Here is a 12914-nt window from a genome sequence, read left to right on the forward strand (position 1 = left end):
ACATACTTTTTAATTGTATCAAGCATATTTAATCATTAAGTGTTACTATATCTTGGTACATACTACTACTATTCATTTATGTTTTGGATTTAACGGAGGTCTTTTCATGGTAGCACTAGGCAAGTCACATTCGGGTACTGTAGATCTGTCCCTATCCCCAGAAGTTTTTTCAATCTACTGTAAATGTGTACCTGAGACAATACAGGGTAAAGTGACTCGCCCAAAGTCATAAAAAGAAAGAGTCAGTGGGATTTAAACCCTGGCTTTGCTGATTCTTATATATCAAGAAAAAACCACCACAAATTACAGCGATCCTCAATAATTAGATGATGATCAAGAGTAACTCTATCGCTGACAAACTAACATTTTTTGAAGAACATTAATGCAAACTTTGTTAAATTATTAAAAATAACCTTCATGCACCTACACTCCGTGGAGCTGTGTGATTTCCAAAGAGAAAAATTTTCAAAAACTCAAAAATATATTTATGGAGTAGGAGGGAGGTTTCATATACAGTGTAGGTGTCCCCGCACCAATACGTGATTGGTTATAATCATCAACCTGCCTCCTTCTCCGTGTGAGCTTTTTTTTGAAACTAGAATTTTTTAATGAAAGTCCAAATAGAAAATCAGATTCTTCCGTGGCACTGTAGACATTAAACTTATTTACGGAATAAATACAATTCAAGCTATGAGGCTCGAAGTGAATTTTAAAGCGGGTCCATGACCGACTTCCCAAGTTCGTTGGTAAGTGATGTCAAACCTTTAATAGTAATCCCGACACGAACCGTTCATGTTTCAGACGATGGTCTTTCCTCAGGGGAATGTGATGGCAGTATGTAACCAACCTTTTAGGGTTCCGACCTCTCCGCACACTAATCCTTCATGTCTATTAAATACGGTTTACCACCTCATGTTGATTCTTCTCAGTCGCAAGCCTCCGGAAGAATAACCTGAGATTCAGCCTGACCCCTTTTGAAGTGCTTGTAAGAGTACATCCTGAGCCAATCAGCGATGCGCATTGTTGAAAGTCTGCAAAAAACTAAGATGGTGCCTGATGACGTCTGGAGCCGACCTGGTAGAAGACTGTTGTCCTGTTAACTCTATCTCATGCTTGGACCTGATAGAGATTGAGCAGGTTCTAAACGTCCTCCAAAGGCACTCTCATTTGTTTAAAATGGGGGAGGTCCCTGCTGACATCAGGAGCCGACCTGATGGTAAACCTCTATCCTTCTAACTCAATCTGGATATCGGACCTGGTGGAAATGTGAAGAATTTTTAAACATCCTGCGGTGTCACTGGCAAAAACCGTGAACTGTTTCTTTAATTACCGGTGCTTTATTGTTGAAAAAAACAAAGAAATCTCTATGCATTATGTGCAATCAACTATTGGAAGACATTTTAACTCAACGATGTCCAGCTCAAAGGATTAAAACTCATCTGTTGTTAGAATTAGCAGAAATAGTACTATATAACAACTTTTTCTGGTTTGGTCAGAATTGTTACCACCAAATCCATAGAATCCCCATGGGTTCCCCCCTAGCACCGTCGGTAGCCAACTTATATGTAGCTCATAGGGATGTGAATCGTTTTTCAACGATTAAAATTATCGTCCGATAATTTTAATATCGTCTTAAATCGTTATAGAACACAATACAATAGAAATTCTAACGATTTATCGTTAAAAATCATTAAATCGTGTTAGTGCGCACTAACTCCCAGTTAGTGCGCACTAACTCCCGTTAGTGCGCACTAACAGAAAATGATACAAATTGACACTTTCCAGGTCAGTAAAGGTCAGTTAGGAATGAATATGTATTCCTATTGGCTGGCTGCCCTCTTATCTATTGATGTTACCAAGGTTCCCACTGAGGTGATGGTTGGGGGGATGGGAAAGGGAAATGGAAACTCAGGAACACTAACAGAAAATGATACAAATTATTGACACTTTCCAGGTCAGTAAAGGTCAGTTAGGAATGAATATGTATTCCTATTGGCTGGCTGCCCTCTTATCTATTGATGTTACCAAGGTTCCAACTGAGGTGATGGTGGGGGGATGGGAAATGGAAACTGTTGGTAGTTGACAAAAAAAGTAATGTGATCAGTCAATATGACTAGAACTTGTGCCCTATTCCTGATACCAGGGGTGTTGTGATCTTCCTGCACTCAGTGCCCTATCCCTGATACCAGGGGTGTTGTGATCTTCCTGCACACAGTGCCCTAACCCTGACACCAGGGGTGTTGTGATCTTCCTGCACACAGTGCCCTATCCCTATGAATACCAGGAGTGTTGTGATCTTCCTGCACACAGTGCCTTAACCCTGATACCAGGGGTGTTGTGATCTTCCTGCACACAGTGCCCTAACCCTGATACCAGGGGTGTTGTGATCTTCCTGCACACAGTGCCCTAACCCTGATACCAGGGGTGTTGTGATCTTCCTGCACACAGTGCCCTAACCCTGATACCAGGGGTGTTGTGATCTTCCTGCACACAGTGCCCTAACCCTGACACCAGGGGTGTTGTGATCTTCCTGCACACAGTGCCCTATCCCTATTAATACCAGGAGTGTTGTGATCTTCCTGCACACCGTGCCCTAACCCTGATACCAGGGGTGTTGTGATCTTCCTGCACACAGTGCCCTAACCCAGACACCAGGGGTGTTGTGATCTTCCTGCACACAGTGCCCTATTCCTGATACCAGGAGTGTTGTGATCTTCCTGCATGCAGTGCCCTATCCCGCCTGCATTACTAGTGAGAGGCTGGCTTCACAGACAGGGGGGAGCTGCCTGACCCTCACTCCTGACTTCCCCCATGTCCCAGCCAGTGAATGGTGTGTGGGTGAGGGGGGGGGGAGGATGGTGAGGCTGAAACAGCTCCTTCCCTGCATTACTAGTGAGAGGCTGGCTTCACAGACAGGGGGGAGCTTCCTGACCCTCACTCCTCCCCTCCCCCATGTCCCAGCCAGTGAATGGTGTGTGGGTGAGGGGGGGGGGAGGATGGTGAGGCTGAAACAGCTCCTTCCCTGCATTACTAGTGAGAGGCTGGCTTCACAGACAGGGGAGAGCTGCCTGACCCTCACTCCTCCCCTCCCCCATGTCCCAGCCAGTGAATGGTGTGAGGGTGAGGGGGGGAGGATGGTGAAGGCTGAGACAGCTCCCTCTCTGCATTACTAGTGAGAGGCTGGCTTCACGACAGGGGGAGCTGCCTGACCCTCACTCCTCCGGGGTGTTGTGATCTTCCTGCACACAGTGCCCTATCCCTGATACCAGGGGTGTTGTGATCTTCCTGCATGCAGTGCCCTATCTCTATTAATACCAGGAGTGTTGTGATCTTCCTGCACACAGTGCCCTATCCTTAATACCAGGGGTGTTGTGATCTTCCTGCACACAGTGCCCTATTCCTGATACCAGGAGTGTTGTGATCTTCCTGCACGCAGTGCCCTATCCCTGATACCGGGATGTGTGCAAGAAGATCACAACACCCCGGGTAACCGGGATAGGGCACTGCATGCAGGAAGATCACAACACCCCTGGTATTAGGAATAGGGCATTGTGTGCAGGAAGATCACAACACTCCTGGTATCAAGGATAGGGCACTGTGTGCAGGAAGATCACAACACCCCTGGTATTAGGGATAGGGCACTGTGTGCAGGAAGATCACAACACCCCTGGTATCAGGGATAGGGCACTGTGTGCAGGAAGATCACAACACCCCGGAGGAGTGAGGGTCAGGCAACTCCCCCCTGTCTGTGAAGCCAGCCTCTCACTAGTAATGCAGGGAGGGAGCTGTCTCAGCCTCACCATCCTCCCCCCCCCCCTCACCCACACACCATTCACTGGCTGGGACATGGGGGAGGGGAGAAATGAGGGTCAGGAAGCTCCCCCCTGTCTGTGAAGCCAGCCTCTCACTAGTAATGCAGGGAGAGAGCTGTCTCACCCTTCACCATCCTCCTCTCCCCCCCCCTCACCCACACACCATTCACTTGCTGGGACTTGGGGGAAGGGAGGAGTGAGGGACAGGCAGCTCCCCCCTGCCTGTGAAGCCAGCCTCTCACTAATAATGCAGGGAGGGAGCTGTCTCCGCCTTCACCATCCTCCCACCCCCCACTCACCCACACACTATTCACTTGCTGGGACTTGGGGGAAGGGAGGAGTGAGGGACAGGCAACTCCACCCTGTCTGTGAAGCCAGCCTCTCACTAATAATGCAGGGAGGGAGCTATCTCCGCCTTCACCATCCTCCCACCCCCCCCTCACCCACACACCATTCACTGGCTGGGACATGGGGGAGGGGAGGAGTGAGGGTCAGGAAGCTCCCCCCTGTCTGTGAAGCCAGCTTCTCACTAGTAATGCAGGCGGGAGAAGGCACTGCATGCAGGAAGATCACAACACCCCTGGTGCCAGGGTTAGGGCACTGTGTGCAGGAAGATCACAACACCCCTGGTATTAATAGGGATAGGGCACTGTGTGTACATGAAGATCACAACACCCCTGGTGCCAGGGTTAGGGCACTGTGTGCAGGAAGATCACAACACCACTGGTATCAGGGTTAGGGCACTGTGTGCAGGAAGATCACAACACTCCTGGTATTAATAGGGATAGGGCACTGTGTGCAGGAAGATCACAACACCCCTGGTGCCAGGGTTAGGGCACTGTGTGCAGGAAGATCACAACACTCCTGGTATTAATAGGGATAGGGCACTGTGTGCATGAAGATCACAACACCCCTGGTGCCAGGGTTAGGGCACTGTGTGCAGGAAGATCACAACACCACTGGTATCAGGGTTAGGGCACTGTGTGCAGAAAGATCACAACACTCCTGGTATTAATAGGGATAGGGCACTGTGTGCAGGAAGATCACAACACCCCTGGTGCCAGGGTTAGGGCACTGTGTGCAGGAAGATCACAACACTCCTGGTATTAATAGGGATCGGGCACTGTGTGCATGAAGATCACAACACCCCTGGTGCCAGGGTTAGGTCACTGTGTGCAGGAAGATCACAACACTCCTGGTATTAATAGGGATAGGGCACTGTGTGTACATGAAGATCACAACACCCCTGGTGCCAGGGTTAGGGCACTGTGTGCAGGAAGATCACAACACCCCTGGTATCAGGGTTAGGGCACAAGTTCTTGTCACATTGACTGATCACATTACTTTTTTTTGTCAAGCTACCAACTGTTTCCATTTCCCATCCCCCATATACTGTCAGTGGGAACCTTGGTAACATGAATAAATAAGAGGGCAGCCAATAGGAATACATATTCATTCCTAAACTGACCATAACTGACCTGAAAAGTGTCAAATTGTATCAATTTCTGTTAGTTCGCACTAACTCCCGTTAGTGCGCACTAATCGGAAAAAACGATTTTTAACGATTTTTCAACGAAATAATCGTGCCAAACACGATTTTCTTCTCCTGCAACATGATTTCAATCGTTAAGACGATATGGCACACGATTCACATCCCTAGTAGCTCATTTTGAGAGAGTTTATGTGTATACTTCAAGTTGGTGGAAGTATATCAAGTGTTGGTATCGCTTCATTGATATCTTTTTCATTTGGGAAGGGCTGGACACCCAATTGCAACAATTCTTAGAGTGGATTAACATGGTAGATAAGAATCTGGAATTTACATCACAGATTTCAAAGTTACACATTAACTTCCTGGATGTGGCAATCCATGTGGAGAATGGGAGATTTCTGACTACTATTCACCGGAAACCAACAGATCGGAACAATCTGTTAAGGTTTTCCAGTCATCATGCCCATAGTTCTAAGATGGGTCTCCCTGCGAGTCAATACTTCAGAGCCAAACGTATATGCTCCTCAGAGGTAGACTTTGAAATCCAAGCCAACATCTTGGCAGGCAGATTTCTTGAGCGAGATTATCCCCAGAAAGCCATCACAAGAGCACACAAGAGAGCCAAGTTCAGCGACTGGCAAGCACTTCTCCATTACAAGCCAAAAAAGGAAGAAACCCGATTGACATGCGTTTTAAGACAATCCACCGCTGTGGGCACAATTATATCAGCTATCAAGTGGCATTGGCATGTTCTCACATTACATAACATTTTTAAAGAACCACCTATGTTCGCCATGGCCCGGGGAAGAAACATCAGAGGCAAGACTGTACATGCACAGATTGATACAATCAGCAATGAAGAGACAGTTGTGGGCCATCAACCATGTGACCATTGTAATTGGTGTGCACAAACCCTTACGGGGATACTTTGGGAGGATCCTGTTTCCAAATACAAAGTTTGGAGGAGGAATAATACAGACTGTAACTCACATAATGTGGTTTACGTGATCATCTGCCCGTGCCCAAAACTTTATATTGGCCATACCACGAGACCGATTAAGGTTAGATTGGGTGAGCACAAATCAAGATTCACAACAGCCAAGATGACAGCTCCGATGGTACAACATCTTAAGGACTTTGGCCCATACCATTGCAGAATTACAGTGGACAGTTTTAGAGCATATAGAACTCTCCTCTAAGGGTGGCGACATACGCATTGCTAAACTTTCGAGAACCATTTTGGATTTTCACCCTAACATCATCTTCTCCTCGGGGTATGAATGATGAACTAAATTTCAATACCCTGTTGTAATTTTTTAGTGAGGATTCATCTCAGTCGATTGCACATAATGCATAGAGATTTCTTCATTTTTTCAACAATAAAGCACCAGTAATTAAAGAAACAGTTCACAGTTTTTGCCAGTGACACCGCAGGATGTTTAAAAATTCTTCACATTTCCACCAGGTCCGATATCCAGATTGAGTTAGTATGATAGAAGTTTACCATCAGGTCGGCTCCTGATGTCAGCAGGGACCTCCCCCATTTTAAACAAATGAGAGTGCCTTTGGAGGACGTTTAGAACCTGCTCAATCTCTATCAGGTCCAAGCATGAGATAGAGTTAACAGGACAACAGTCTTCTACCAGGTCGGCTCCAGACGTCATCAAGCACCACCTTAGTTTTTTGCAGACTTTCAACAATGCGCATCGCTGATTGGCTCAGGATGTACTCTTACAAGCACTTCAAAAGGGGTCAGGCTGAATCTCAGGTTATTCTTCTGGAGGCTTGCGACTGAGAAGAATCAACATGAGGTGGTAAACCATATTTAATAGACAAGAAGGATTAATGTGCGGAGAGGTCGGAACCCTAAAAGGTTGGTTATATACTGCCATCACATTCCCCTGAGGAAAGACCATCGTCTGAAACATGAACGGTTCGTGTCGGGATTACTATTAAAGGTTTGACATCACTTACCAACGAACTTGGGAAGTCGGTCATGGACCCGCTTTAAAATTCACTTCGAGCCTCATAGCTTGAATTGTATTTATTCCGTAAATAAGTTTAATGTCTACAGTGCCACGGAAGAATCTGATTTTCTACTTGGACTTTCATTAAAAAATTCTAGTTTCAAAAAAAAGCTCACACGGAGGAGGAGGCAGGTTGATGATTATAACCAATCACGTATTGGTGCGGGGACACCTACACTGTATATGAAACCTCCCTCCTACTCCATAAATATATTTTTGAGTTTTTGAAAATTTTTCTCTTTGGAAATCACACAGCTCCACGGAGTGTAGGTGCATGAAGGTTATTTTTAATAATTTAACAGTTTGCTTAAATGTTCTTCAAAAAATGTTAGTTTGTCAGCGATAGAGTTACTCTTGATCAACGTCTAATTATTGAGGATCGCTGTAATTTGTGGTGGTTTTTTCTTGATATATAAGAATCAGCAAAGCCAGAGTTTAAATCCCACTGACTCTTTCTTTTTATGACTTTGGGCGAGTCACTTTACCCTGTATTGCCTCAGTTACACATTTACAGTAGATTGAAAAACCTTCTGGGGATAGGGACAGATCTACAGTACCCGAATGTGACTTGCCTAGTGCTACCATGAAAAGACCTCCGTTAAATCCAAAACATAAATGAATAGTAGTAGTATGTACCAAGATATAGTAACATTTAATGATTAAATATACTTGATACAATTAAAAAGTATCTTTATTGTGTTGCAGTAGTATGGTTGCTGTTTCTGGGTTGGCTACTAAAATGGTTAGTGGTCTTTATTCTAAAGCATATGGGGACAGACTTAAAGATGTCTAAATTAAAGGAAAGATTGGATAGGGGAGATATAATAGACATTTAAATACCTTCAAGTTTTCCAGGCACAGGAGCCAGGCATCTTTCAGTGCAAGGAGGCTCTAGAATGAGGGGTTATAGGATAAGGGTGAAAAGGGTATGCTCAGGAGTAATTTAAGGAGATATTTCTTTACAGAGAGGGTGACAGATGCATGGAATCACCTCCCTGAGGAGGGAAAGAGAGTATATGAATTCAATAAAGCATGGGATAAGCACAGAGGATCTCTTAGCAGGAGGAATGGTAGGAATTGTAAATCTGAGTAGTTGGTGTGGATGGGCAGACTAGATAAAATGTATGACCTTTGTCTGCTATTGTGATTCTGTGTGTCCTTGGTCTGTACATGAGTGGATCCAGGAATAAAAAAAACCCTGTCTGATCCTTATGTCAATTCTGTTAAGTCTTGAACTTTTGATGTGGATATGTTTGGATCTTTGCCAACTGTTCCATCAATCTGCAAACAAAACTAAATGAATGATACTGAGCAGAAGAATAGGTGGAATGCAATATTCTAAAATTTGGATTGTCATAATTATAAAGCAATAGGATGTATTATGCAGACTGGGAGTTCATTACTTAAAATAGTAGGATAAAGGTATGTTGTATTTCACTGTACGATATCAATCACACTAAATAAGCCCTAAACTTTACTCCAGAAACCTCCAAACTGTGAAACACACATCAAAAAACAAAAGGATAACTGGTACTCATTTTTTCACCAATACAAATTGAAGAACCTTGTGAACAAAACAAAATGTTTTGTATATCTATATGTGGACATTGTGACATGTGTAGCTTGGCAATGACGGGGACACAATGGAGTTTGCCCAATTCGAAGATCGTGATATGTCATTCGGTTCTGACTAACTGCGACTCAGAGTGTGTGATATATGTGATCCAATGTCCTTGTGACAAAGTGTATGTTGGTCGCACAAAAAGGAAGATCAGAACATGTCTCATCGAGCACACAAGTTGCATTAAGACTGGCAAACTCACTGCACCATTAGTCCAACATTGCACACAATTGGGCCACAATTTTACAGACTTGCGCTGGTCGGTTTTAGAACAGGCACAGAAGGGTACGCATGGTGGTGACATTCAGATTCATCTCAATCGACGTGAACACTACTGGATTCACTGTCTAAACTCTCTTGACCCATCGGGTCTCAATGAGAAGATAAATTGGTACTCGCTTATTTGAGTCTCGGTTTGATTACTATTGGTTCTGAAAAATCTTATCTGTGCTATGGGATAAATACTTATTGATTTGGTTGTCTTCAATAATTGTAGTGAGACTATTCCCCGCCCCTTTTCAATACACGACCTGATGGTGGACTTAGGCTTGCCGTTCCTGCACATCAGCTGACGACCTAATGGAGGACTTGTTCCGCCGCAGTCCTACTTCCGGCATGTATGTATTTAAACCGGGGATTCCGCCATGTTGTTCATTAAATTGCGGCCAAGAATGCTGACCGCTGGAAAAAGGAATCTTAATCAAATGGAACCGTGAAAGAATTGTTTTGGAGACCCTTCCTTCAAATGCGCTGTTGCCCCTGAAGCAGGACCCGGTGTGGTCTGAAACACGATCGTGTCGGGACTTTCACAACAGACGGGACATTTACAATAGATGAGTATTTTTCGTGACAGTACTTTCAAATAGAAGGAGTCCATTATTGTTTGCGTAACAAAAGTTTGCAGAGTGTTTTGTGCTCACTGTCTCTGGTGTCATTTAATATATGGAGACACCAATTTGAACATTTTATTGGCCATTATTTGCGCAGGTCAAAAAACTAAAAAAACAAAACAAATATAAAAAATTTTAAATCGATTGTTTGAATAATAAAGCAATTGGACCCATTCACCCAGTATGAGTCTGTATGCTCCACAGACTCATTAAGTTGAGAGGTCCTACATATAGATATACAAAACATTTTGTTTGTTCATAAGGTTCTTGAATTTGTATTGGTGAAAAAATGAGTACCTGTTATCCTTTTGTTTTTTGATGTGTATTTCACTGTACCTCACCCTGTATCTACATTGAACGCTATTAAGATTAGGTTGTACTATGTCTTATACTATGTTTGAAGATGCTTCACATGGTTTGAAAGTTTCTAAATAGTATTTCTGAGTTATAAGTTATTGAAAAATCAAGACACTATTGTCCCAGCTTTGAACTAATTCAATTGTATATTCAGAGAGGCCACAGGTTTTGCTTTTATAAGCAAATTATTTCTGGTTATTCTTCTAAATGACATGCCTTGTACCAGAAGTTCTGCCTCAAAAGACTCAAGGCTCAGGTCTTCTCCAAAAATTGAGGGCTCTCTCGACTCTCTCTTCCTGTCACGATCAATGGGTAACTGCTCCACTGAAGTAATCTTTTTCTGAAGCAATGCTTAACCACATAGTTGAACTGCAGTACCCCACCAACCCAGCCAATTTATCAATCCTTCTCCTTCCTCCAATTCCATTGAATGGAAATATATCTCATTGTGACCAAAAGTTACCTAATGTTTGCTTGCTGCCACCCTCCAAAAGAATTAATGCCTTCTGGCAACACATGGCTCTAAATGGATTTGAACCACATGGTGCCCATACTCCCAATCCTGCTCTTATTCTCTAACAATTTTATGAGAACATGAGTTTGAGCACCACGTGACTCAAACTCATTGAGAGATGCACTGTTACCAGAAGGTAACAGCTGTTTGTGGTGTGGTGTCTGTAGTGACTTGGGTATGATATTCAGGGCACAGGCCCCATATGCCAGTGCCTAAGCATGCCCCTGTTTCCTACTAATAGGGACTTTCATTTTCAGTTTTTATTTTACTTTCCCCACAAATTTATCAGTGTCTATTATAACCAAGAAGAAACAAGAAAAAAAAATCAATGGGGGAAAAAAGGAGTCTTTTTTTCAACTGATTGTCTGTCTTTGATTGATTATAATAAACACTGAAATTCCAAGAGAAAATTAAATAAAATAACTGAAAACGAAAGTCTCTATCTACTAACAATGCCTCTGTCCCAAATTTGAACATCTTATATAATTTATCAGTTTAAGAAGATATTCAGATTTCTAAGCATAATGGGACTGTTGAAAAGAAACCTAAAAGATCTATAATGAATACAAGGGAGAACAGGCAACCTCGAAAGACTGGCCACTTTACAGATATATAGAACTGACAGAACTCCAGCAACAAACTATATATTGTGATGCAGTACGACCTGGCATGGGGCAGAAACAGCCGGGACACAGAAAAGCAGAAGCTGGCGGTACCAAACCTAGCCACCGGAGGGCGCTGAGGAAGGTAGCAAAGACTATACTTCCCAGGTTCCCTGAACCGACACCTGACCCCTGGCTGGAGGATGAGCAGGAACAGGTGGAAGAAATTGGGACTGATCCCTATGACTCAGCAGAGTCTATGGAAGCTGAGGAAGAGGGCGTGCCACCGTGGTGGAGCTGGCCACAAAAGCCCGACTCCTCAGAGTCTGAGGAGGAGGAGATGGAGGTAAGCTGGGGAGAGGAAAGCTCCAGCTGTTCCTCTATGGAGCTGGAATAACCAGGAGGTTGGAGGATGGTAAATCCTAGGTTTAGACAAGGAGGTTTAAGAAATGTTGAAAGGATATTATGGTTTAAATGCTGTTTAACTCTAAGCTTGCTAAGAAGGACCTAAGCAGTTAGGCTTGGGGGTTTGTACAGTCAAGCAGGCATTGTTGCACAGTCAAGCAGGCATTGTTGCAGGGCTGCAGCCAGTGAGGCTACAGGACTCCATTAAACCCTTTTTGTGATAAAAACCTTTTTCTCTGTGTACTGTTTGGGAGTGCCAGGACTAGGCCTGGCACTCTGACTAGAGGCTGTGAGGAGTTCATAGCAGCGCTGTGCATGAGCTGTGCAAGTGGACGGGACGTGGCATAGGAGCGAAGCCGGAGGCCTGAAGCCCAGCAAAGCCCCACAGCATGCTGAGCGGATGGGCGTGATCGTGACAACATGCAAACTTATCTAGTCTGATTTCATGATATATAAAAACACGATAAAATATTCAAATACAGAATATGTTGTTACTCCATTCCTTTTGTTGGCTATGCTTTATATATATTACACTACATGGTAAAAGACACTGTAGGCATGTTATATCTATATATCTATAAAAGCAAGTTTGCTTACCGTAAACGGTGTTTTGGTAGATAGCAGGATGAATTAGCCATGCTGTCTGGGAGCGACGTCGCGCGACCGCAGGCAGAACTTCTCCTAGAGTTCAAAGTTTGAACTCTGTGCTTCTGCGCGGTGAGGTTCCCACGTGATTGTATCATTTACCTCAGTCTCTTGTTTCAAAGCGAGAAAAAATATACAAATAAAATAAATATATTCAGTGCATATGTATAGACTGTCTAGGGAGGAGGGAGGTCCGCATGGCTAATTCATCCTGCTATCTATGGAAATACCGTTTATGGTAAGCAAACTTGCTTTTTCCCGGCGATAGCAGGCTGAATTAGCCCTGCTGTCTGGGAGTCCCAAGCTCCCGGGTGGCGTCTAGATGTTTGTCCTATAGGTTAGGATGCCCACCCGTAGACTAATTTATATGGTAGACAGTCTTATGTTTTTGTCATGGTTGACAGGATTGTGGAGCCCATGGCCGCATCAGAAGCACTTTGTTGTTGTAAGCAGTAGTGCACTGTGAAAGTATGTAGAGAAGACCAAGTTGCTGCTTTGCAAATGTCTGTCAGTGAAACGTTTCTGTAATGGGTGGCTGATGTTGCAGTT

General features: G+C 44.0%; 1 protein-coding gene across 13 annotated transcripts in view; it reads right to left on the reverse strand.

Annotated features, from left to right (window-relative positions):
• The window catches only part of GALNT3 (polypeptide N-acetylgalactosaminyltransferase 3), a 296872-nt gene that overhangs the window by 131340 nt on the left and 152618 nt on the right, over window positions 1-12914 (reverse strand). The gene's annotated exons all lie outside the window — the stretch shown is intronic.

This window comes from Rhinatrema bivittatum, chromosome 6 (genome assembly GCF_901001135.1).
Source record: "Rhinatrema bivittatum chromosome 6, aRhiBiv1.1, whole genome shotgun sequence".
Classification (NCBI taxonomy): Eukaryota; Metazoa; Chordata; class Amphibia; order Gymnophiona; family Rhinatrematidae; genus Rhinatrema; species Rhinatrema bivittatum.